This window comes from Protopterus annectens, chromosome 5.part1, assembly GCF_019279795.1.
Source record: "Protopterus annectens isolate FY-2018-M chromosome 5.part1, PAN1.0, whole genome shotgun sequence".
Lineage (NCBI taxonomy): Eukaryota > Metazoa > Chordata > Ceratodontiformes > Protopteridae > Protopterus > Protopterus annectens.
In genome coordinates this window covers 407,929,639-407,939,949 of record NC_056736.1, presented here as the reverse complement: position 1 = coordinate 407,939,949, position 10,311 = coordinate 407,929,639, and the positions used below count along the sequence as shown (strand labels likewise).

General features: G+C 40.1%; 1 protein-coding gene across 1 annotated transcript in view; it reads right to left on the bottom strand.

Moving 5' to 3' along the window:
• Nucleotides 1-3,807: 3,807 nt before the first annotated feature.
• The window catches only part of CDKL5 (cyclin dependent kinase like 5), a 1,714,404-nt gene continuing 1,707,900 nt past the window's right edge, over nt 3,808-10,311 (bottom strand). Inside the window, exon 15 of the mRNA XM_044073061.1 lies at nt 3,808-4,323. The gene's annotated coding sequence lies outside the window, so the exon portion shown is untranslated. The remainder of the gene's footprint in view (nt 4,324-10,311) is intronic.

The window sequence follows — 10,311 nt, the reverse complement described above, 5'->3', positions numbered from 1 at the left end:
TGTTAACTCATGTTTTAGACCATTTAAAATACAACCTGGGATGCCATCCAGTCCCACAGAGGCTGCATTTTTGGCCTTGGAGAGAGCAATAATGACTTGCTCTTTGGAGATGCAAGGTGGGGGAGATGTTCAGGGAATGCTTGTGGAATATTTGGAGGGGACAGGGGATGAAATTTCACCAAACATGTCAGCTAGTAGGTTAGCTATTTTCGCAGGATCAGTGTGTGTGTGTGATGCTATCCGCAGCTAGTTCACCACACGTCTGGGTCCAACCTTTTAGGTTACAGCAATAGCTGAAGAATACCTTATTGTTATCCTGAACTATAGTTGCTAAATCTTTTTTTGAAGTTGCTCTTAGAGGATTTTACAAATTGTCTTGTTTGTTCACGCAGAGAAGGGTGTTCTTCCAGTGCTGGGACCTCTCTTTTATTCTCAGCAACTTTTTCCTCTTGTTGTATAACTTATTAATGCTAGATGTCTACCATGGAGACTTGTTTTTTTTTTTGATGATCTTGTTTTGATCCTATCAGTTACAGCTGTGCCAATACATCTGTGTGTTTGTACACAGCATTTATGGATATCTTAGTATAGTTGTCAATGCCATCTATGGGAACAGGAGCTTGGAAATTATTTGTGCCATCCTTTAGGAGGGTATAATTAGCTTTGATGATATTTTTAAGCCTGATTTCACCTAAGAGGGGTTCAGGTGTTATACTACTGCTACTTCAAATGTGACTGATCTGTGATCCTCAAGGAGCTCTCAGGGATGCGTCCTCAGCCCTCTGCTATTTACCTTAGTGACTCATGACTGCATCTCCTGACATAATTCAAACAAGATCATTAAGTTTCCAGATGACACCATTGTAGTGTGTCTTATCAGAAGTGGAGATGTGACTACCTAAGGAGATGAGGTGAACCACCTCATTAACAGGTGCGATATTAATAACCTGGCCCTAAATTTGACGAAAACCAAGAAGTTAGTAATGGACACCAGAAAGTATCAGGACTCATAACACCCACTCATAATTAAAGGGGAAACAGTGAACAGAGTGAGTAGCAACAAATTTCTGGGTGTGTATATTCCTGAGGACTTAGAACTATCAACAAATACTAACCACATTGTGAAGAAAACACATCAACACCTGCACTTCTTGCTGAAGCTGAGAAAAGCTGGTCTCTCCTCTGTTCTCAAAACCTTCTATAGGGGTACTATTGAAAGCACCTTGACTACTAATCTCAAAGTCTGGTTCAGGAGCTGCAAAGCCTCAGATCAAAAGGCTCTATAGAAGGTGGTGAAGGTAGCGAAGATCATTGGATCCCCATTTCCAGCTCTGCTGGTCCTATACAAAGCACAATGTCTTGGAAGAGCCAGAGAAACTATCAGAGCCCTGACACATCCTGCACATGGACTGTTCTCCTGCTTATTTCAGGAAGACAATACCGCAGTATGCATTGCAAGTCCTCCAGGTTTAGTAGGAGCTTCATCCCATATGCTATCAGAATGTTGAACTCTACATCATATCACTAGCTGGTGACCCAAACAATCGGTAGTACAGCTATTGTCTTGTGCAATATCTACATAAAGCTGCTTTAAAAGTGCAATCAGTAGTAACATTCTGTACAATATACTTATGCTATTCAGTATACTCTGTATACTGTGCAATAATTGCTTTTCCACATGTGCAATATTTGGTGAAGGCTACTATCAGGTATCACAGATCTTGTCAGTCTTGTTTAGTACATGTATATGTTACTGTATATGTCGCTGTTATTCTCTGCAGTAATATAAGCACTTGGAACTGAAGCAACGTAATTTTGTTTAACTCACACTGTGTGTGGGTCTAAATGACAATAAAGTTTACTTTGACTAGACTTGTGATCAGATTTAACCAGTGAGAGTCATATACTTGTGGTGGTGCAATGGTCACCCATGTTGGTGAGGACCAGGTTGAGAATATTTGAGGCCTTTGTGGGGTTGCATACTATTTGTTCCAGGGCATTAGTGCTAATAAAGTCCAGGAACCTTTGTAAAAGCATGTTGGTACTTGTATAAGTTTCCAGTCAATGGAGGGGTAGTTAAAATTGCCCATGACTAGAGTGTTTGGTTGTAATTTGATTGTCTCAAATCACCCATGACTAGAGTGTTTGGTTGTAATTTGACTCAAGTAGATCCAAATAAGTAGCATGGGTACCTTGGTTCATTGAAGGGGGCCTATAGCTAATGATGATTTGAAGGGTGGGGGTCTTACAGTTAGTTGAACTTGGAGTAACTCCATAGAGTTCTCCTGTCTAGCCTAGAGGTGTATTTACCTTTGATGAAGATACACATCCTCCTTTGGTTCTCACATGTTCATTTTGCAGTCAGAAAGTGTGGAAGGCATTGTAGCCTTGCAAGGCTGGAGTACTCTCTGTGGCCCTGAACCAAGTTTCTGTGACTGCACAGATGTCGATATCTTCCAGGGAGAGGAATGCTTCCAGAGACTGCAGTTTCCCTTCTTGGATGGCATGAACTCCAGGTAACCAAACAGAAAAAGAGCAAAAGAAAAAATCTCCAATGGGACACTTGTCTGACAGCTAGGTATTCAGCACAGCAAAAGGGTGTTCAGACTGTTGAGTGATGATGGTGTTTGGATTGGCGGCAAAGAAGTTCCTGGTAACTGCATCCGTACGTCACCTTTATGGTCTATGTCCTGTATGGGTAGCATATGTGTGATGTACGGTGCATAGAAGATCTAAAGACCTTGGTATACTGGCTGGACATGTGGCCATCAATGGCAGAACATCCCCAAGGTGAAGAATATTGCATCTATTAGATTTGGCATTTGAATAGACTGAGTGGTTGAATGACTGATGAAGGGAGCTTGCTCCTGAAAGCTTTTTTATTTTACAACTGTTATTAAACTTTGTTTGGCGTTTTTTTTTTAGAGTCCGGTGTGCGTTTTTCTGATTTCAAAATGTTACTGTTTGACTTCACTTTACTGGTCTGTGACCCGTTTCTCTGGTTGTATAAGAAATCTTCATGCCAACAATATTTCGGACACTTTCAATTCCTGCTACATTATGTGTAGAAAATTAGGCCTAAAGCTTCTCATTTCTGTGCTTTTGTGTTTATGGATGAAAACATCAACACTTGTGGAACTGCATTACATCATGCTCCATTCCTAAACAATGCATACTATGCTAGTATGAATTCTGACTCATGATTTGGTGTCCACAATAACACTTTCATGACCTTACCTACTTTAGGAATCAAAGATGGGAACTTTTTCATGCAGAATGTATGATCACGGACCAAACTGTATTAGCAGTACCAAATATAGTTGGGCTAAGAAGCCAGGCAAGCTTTCCTAGTACATTGCATGACATGCAGGTAAGTATTGGCAAAAAGGCATGCACCCCCCCAAACATGGGATCTTCAAAATTCAGAGAGGAAGAAAGGATATCTCTACTGCAGACCAACCTCAGAGGGCTCACAATACCATTCTGCTATATCTAGCTACTTCACCAGAAACACTGTGGCCTGACTGCAGCGTCTCTATTACTTATGAACATTTTTGAGCAAGTTTCTGATTGGTAATCTGTAATGTCACTGTCAGAGTGGTGAATGGAAAGACAGAAGATGCCACTCTTCCACACAATGTTCACAGTTTCAACAAAATACATAAAAAATAAAAGTCTTATAGTTCAGAAGACTTAGATTATACCCAAACACTTCTTAAAAGTTTATGTAGAGTCTGTTTTAGCAGTACATTTTAATAACTCAGCAGCAGTCATCAAAACCAACTCATAAAACAAAGGGCTCCATACTCTAGTGCAAAAATTGCATTTTTAATAAAGACATGTCTTGGAAGGTCCATCCAAAAATACATTGTGCTTAGTAAAAATTAACAAATTCCATGCCTTTAATTAGAGTAGCCACAAGGTAAATCAACATAGTGACTCATATGTACAGTGACAATATACAAGTACAATAGCAGATGATAGAACACATGCCAGAAAATAAAACATTTCAATATACAAAAATGAGGACACAAGTTATATAAATAGTTTATATATTTTCTATATAATCTGTATCAAGTTTTAAACATATTAAAGGTCAGTTTTCACCAGTTTTAAAACCAGTGTACCAACTTGCACAATACAATTCTTCCAGGAGAATCTGGAATCATATCAAGTGGAACACAAAAATGTACTGCTTTTCAACTTCTGGTTAAGCTTCACACTTAACTGTTGGCTTCTGGGATGTACTTTAAAACCAAGAAAACTGCAATACTGTTAGAGATTATTGTCCAACCAGAACTCAGTGCTGCTACAATGAAGAAACTTAGAGAAAGAAGAAAACAAAGCATCAATATTAGAGTAATAAAAAATAAAAAGGAGATATAAAATCAGCAAACATAAATGTATTCTAATCATTACTAGTCTGAATAAATTACAACAGTTTTTTCAGACACCTGTATGGCATGTTGAATATAATTAGTATAAATAACTACTATTAGCATATACAAGATTTTTTAAAATCTGATATTACATGAAAGAGTGATGCCCTCCTTCAGTCAACGCACAGCCTTCTTAATCTGCTTACTGAGCTAAGAAGCAGATAGCTGCTGCTTTTACAGTGTTCTTCATATACAGTCTCAGATGCAATGACTACTATTGTTAGTCTTCCTGTCAAATTCATCGTGCCAGAATAAACTGTGGGATGACCCAGTACACAAACACCAGATTTTAAATGAAAACTATACAATAAAGAACCATTTTATCCACAAAACCTTAATTCTAATAAGCTTTCTGCAGTTAACTAAGAAATGTAACTTTCACTGTATTAGATAGTTTGAAACCCACAATTCTCCAAAAAAGTGATACTAGCTTTTTCGGTTTAAAGGAGTAGCACAGCAATATTTCTTTCAGTAAATATGCTCAGACATTGGAGTTGTGTAGTTACAATGAATGAAACGGATTCTTATCTTAAAGCAGTGTACTTTTAATCAGAATATTTAATCATTTTAAACTTGTCCGTATAAATTTTACTGTTAGGAACAAAACATGGAGAGTTACAGATACTGGAAGGCAGAATGGATATTTATTGCACAGTTTTCTTTTAATACTTAAAACTTGGAAAGAACTAGAAATGCAGTAAAGATTCACACAAAAGTCTGCACAAAACTATTTATTTAAAGATTCACTCATAAGGTAGGAAGAGTTTACATAATGCTATGAGATGGTTCCCTAAAGTAATTCAAAATGCCAAAGGCATACATGTTGCCCAGACTTATTTGAATGATTAAACACTGTGAATGAACCAAAAGTGCAGTAAAGCTTCACTCACAAAGCAGTTTACCATGAAACTACACATCTGAGAAAAAAATTAAAAGTTGGGTGGAAAGAGTGTAACAGTACACTATGAAATGGTCTCCTAAAACAAATTTAGTGTACAATGCACAGAAGATATGTACCAAAATATCAGCTGATCTGTGAGGGAGTCTTCCAGAGTAGGTGGGACCATTATGTCTTCTGCTGCAAACCCTGACTCCTCCTCATCAGCTGCCATACTCAAGATCATGTGAATTTCTTGACAGTGTATGCCATGATATCGCATGCCAAACTACAAGAATCAGCACAATTTGGAAAGCAGGAAGCAAATACAAGAATATATATATAAATGTACTTAGCTGACTTAGAATGGAACTCTAACAGGAGGTGCTAAATGGTAAAGTTATTCAAGCACACATGAATGGTGGCAGGATAATAATCACCAAATGCACAGAACTCTGTCATAGATCAATAAATACGGCATCTATCTATCCATCATCTCTGATATCTGATGTCCCCTGCAGTGGGTTGTATGTTGAAAATCTTTAATAGAAGACCCCAAAACTTCCAGCAGGGTGCAACCAGAGAAGGGCCCAAAGTAGGAAGATCAGAAAGCTGTACTTCCCTGACATCAAAGTGTCAAATGATGCCTGGCACCTGCAGACATGGCCCATGTAATGACTGAACTTAGAGAATGTGGGAATCAATGTCCACGTAACTGTGTCACAAATGTTCACAAAGGAAACATTTCTTACATCAAGCACTGAAAACAGACATATCTTTGGTGCTGGCCTTTGACATCTTTTTACAATAAGTAGTTGCCTGATAGTAAAGCACTTTGTTTAGTTACTTCATACAGCTTGATCCCTGCCTATAGCATAGGAGCTGAACAGCTGCTGTTCTTTCATTTTGAACACATGCACTCTCTTTAGTGAAAGTATGACCTATCGCATGACCAGTGTGCAAGCAACTGTTTCTCCTCTGGATTAGCCTCCTGAAAGAACATAGAGGTGGATCTTCACTGACAGTTCTGTCATCACTTTCAGGAGTAAACATGCATTATTCCTAAGGGTCACCTAATCTTTGCACGAGATTAAATGCAGTTCCCCACATATAAACCTAAAGCTCCAAAATCCTATAAACAAAAAGCCAGGAGGATCAAAAGGATAATAGATAAGACTGTCAGTCAAGAAGTTCGTGTGTCATCAATGAAAGGGATCTTGCAAGCTGGGAGGAGATACCGAACCCTTTACAGAATATGTTAACCAACTGTTGCTGCAACACAGTCATGCTCAACACTAAACCACGATGGACTAAAATGCTACAGTCATGCACCTTAACCATGGAATAACTCGGATATGAATCATTAAGGTGTCTAAAACAAGTCAGAACCACCTGTAAACTACCAAACTGATGTAGCAAATGATACCCACCATCCAGATAGACGTCTTCCACTCAGATAAATAAATCTGAAGACTGGAAGGCTTTCTGGTAGCTTCAGTCACCTCTGAGATTTCTCAAATAAGATCAAATGGAAGCAAAGGATCTCCACAGAAACCACTCATTGGTCACTGGGGCTGAGTCAGATGTCATCCCATTTGGGGGGCCTAACTTGACTTGCTCCAGGATAGTCTCCTGTACTATTAGGAAGCATTACAGCCTTAAACCACACTCTTCTCTGTCATGAAGCTGAGAGGGAAGAATAAGCTTTTTTTTTCTCTTTCAGTTTTGAGATAAACAATGAGAGGGGAAAAAGAAGGGCATCCACCATGATTCCTACTTGCCCAACTGCATTGATCAAATGTCCAGGAGGACATTTTCCTACATACTGATGAGGTCATCTTGGGTACCCCACTCCTGAAAGAACTGATCACAGAATACTATGGAATCTTCAAATCTAGTACAGGACTGCAGGTGTGGCTCACAGACTGCACAAGCATGCTCACATCTCATGGGATGAGAATGGATATAGGTATGAGTGCATGCTGTCATGTCAGTTTATGTAAGATAACATGCGGCAGTTGCTAGACTAGAAATGTAGGAGTAGTAGCCCAAGATCACTCTCAATTGCCTTCAGGGCAGGATGTACTGCCTATAATTCCAACATATTTAGGTGGAGTCCTGTGTTCTAAGAGTCTGTTTCTGCTAAACCATGAAGGAGTCAAAGTAGATTGGCAGTCACTGACAGTTCACTTTGTCCTGTGATTCACAAATCCTTAGGTAAGCAAAATATGTAGAGAATATAATCTCTGCCAACAAGCCTAGAAGGTGTAGAAAGATACAAGTTTTAATCTTCTACTACATCTTCCATCCAGTCTGCTAAAGTCATGGCCTCCTGCCCTCTTTTTGTGGGAAACAATTAGTACAAAAAAGTGTCCATCTCTGTCTTAATGAAGGCAATTACTTAGATGAGGTTAAAGAAAGGCTTCTCTCACAGTTTATGGAAATCCCAAAGGGCTCTAACCACAGGACTGCCCATTTCAGTGACACTACCAGAGAATCACTTAATGAGAACCCAAGCAGACAGTTACCCAAGAAAGGGTATACATGGAAGTCATCCTCCTGCAAGGACTTGCACACAACTAGCATCCTGATAAAATCTCCAAGTGCAAAGGAGAGACAAAACGGCAGTGCAATATAATGAAATCGTAACCATAAACACCAAATGAAAAGGACTTTCTATGGAGATTCCCAGACAACTGAAGGGCCAACAGACTGACACCATCCAGACTAACTAGCAGCAGGGACATGATCCACTGGGCAGTCACCATATTGAAATTTATGCATCATTCCATACACTCACTGAAACTGCTGATGTGCAGGATGGGATGCAAGTCTGCAGTTCCCTTCCAAAGTATGAAGGAGTGGAAGAAAAAAATACTGGATTCTTTCTGAAGCACAGGCAGTTTCTATAGACCCTTTGCAGATGAAAGTTTTGGCCAATTTAAAGAGCCCTGCAGAGACGGCTTAGTCTCCAACTGAAGGTTATTTTGGAGGAACCTTACACCCTAAGGTATACAGCAATCCATGGGCCACATCAAGAGTCCAGTGGTCTTCTGAAATAGTTCACCAAGCGACCAAAGTGTAGACCTATTCCCACATATGCGTTCCTTGGCTGTAGTCAGCAATGCAACTGCTGGGCCAGAAAGGCTGCTCTCCCAGGAGACTGTTACCATAATCAGTGAGTGACAACACTACCAGAATTCTTTGGAGGCTCTCCTCTGACTGCAAGGTGGTTCTTCCATGATGGCTGACTTGACCTGGCAAAAGCTGTGTGGATAGACAATGGGCCACAGAGGTCCCTTATTATGGTAATGGCCTGATTACTACTTTCGAGAATGTCAACAAAATGTCCCTCATTAGGGTAATTGCCTATTTACTTCTTTGGAGATTCTCAACTAATTTGTACAAGGCATATCTAAAAAGATCCTTCCTAGAAGGGGCCATCCAGGATAGACTGCCAGCATACATACTAAAAAGATGCCATCCTTGGCCATGCCCTTCTTGCAGTCACATACCAGAGCTTGCTGCCCTCAACAAAGCATCACTGCAGTCAAAAGTAAAACTGACAAGGAAATCAACTATAATTACTGTGGTAAGAATTTTAGCCAGCAATTCCTTAACCACTGCAATCAGGAAAGGATGAACACTTTTTCACAGTAGGAGCTACTGGGAGGACTGGAACTTAGGACAGTTGAGACACACAGCTGAAGAATCTGGGCCCTAACAAGGCAGATGAAAACACCCTCTTGCTCACTTTGTCCAAAGCTTTAGAATACTTCTAATGGGAAGAAAAAGAAAGGTCCTGTGATCTATGGGACATATGCTACATCACAGAAGAATCAGCCCTGGAACAGATAAAGATGATATCTCTCTCTCTCTCTCTATATATATATATATATATATATATAATATATATATTTATATTACTAACTTTGTTGAGGCACTCTACCTACTTTGCTGAAAAGGAAGTAGTATCTGGATGCTTGTAGGCTGCAAAGATGGTAACCCTGCACACAAGGTCCCTCAATGTGACAATTCAAGTGTTTTCTTCCTACTCCTCCTCTTCTTCTCCAAATAATCATTAAGGCATTTGAGGGGAAAAGTGGGCCAAAAATCAGCCCTCAGAGGACTTCAGGAGATGAGAGTTTCTCCAAAGGAAAGTTCATCCCAAGCGGAGATAAAAGGAGGGTAGGTCTTGTCATATTTATACACCTCCAGGAGATGAGGGGCACTAGATCCTTTGAGTCTCCTTTCCAGGAAACACAGGGAGATAGAAACGTTTTAATAACAGTAACTTTGGAATGGGTTGCTGAAGGTGTGAAATTAAACCTGAAATGGACAAATACCACAGGTTGGGTGATAAGGCACACGCATACAGTGATGCACTCACCAAAACAGGTACAGGAATTGGACATGCCTATGTAGGGCTTGCTGCCCCCAGACTCATAAGGACAAATCTCACTAAATACCAAACTGTATGACATCAATGGCTGAACAGTGAAACCCTGGAGTGGAAAGTCCTTATGGATCCATTTCAATCACTGACCATGGGTATGGTTTATGGAGAACTGCACTCAATCTCAAGTGCTACTGTGCAGCACATAAAGGCAGACTTGGGTGACTGCATGCCAGTTGCAGGTTAACACAGCCAGTCAAATGGAGGAATGAGCACAACTGACATCCCTGAATGCAACTCCCCAGGTACTTGCTGGGAATGCAGCTCTCCCCAGTTCTTCACAGTCTGTCAAATGGCAGGATGTGTGAAAACTTGAACTCTCCACTTACTGATGGCAAGGTGGCAACATGAGACAATCTCTAGCCAGGCTCACGTTCCAGGAGGTGAGACCAACATCTCTCTATCTTTTGTATATTTTGTACTTTCATGGCACACACATTCAGGACTGGGATCACAGGAGGCACTGCTATGCTGATCCCTACATTATGCATTCTCAAATGTCACCATTCTGCTAGAAAACAGACAGTCCTGGAACTTCT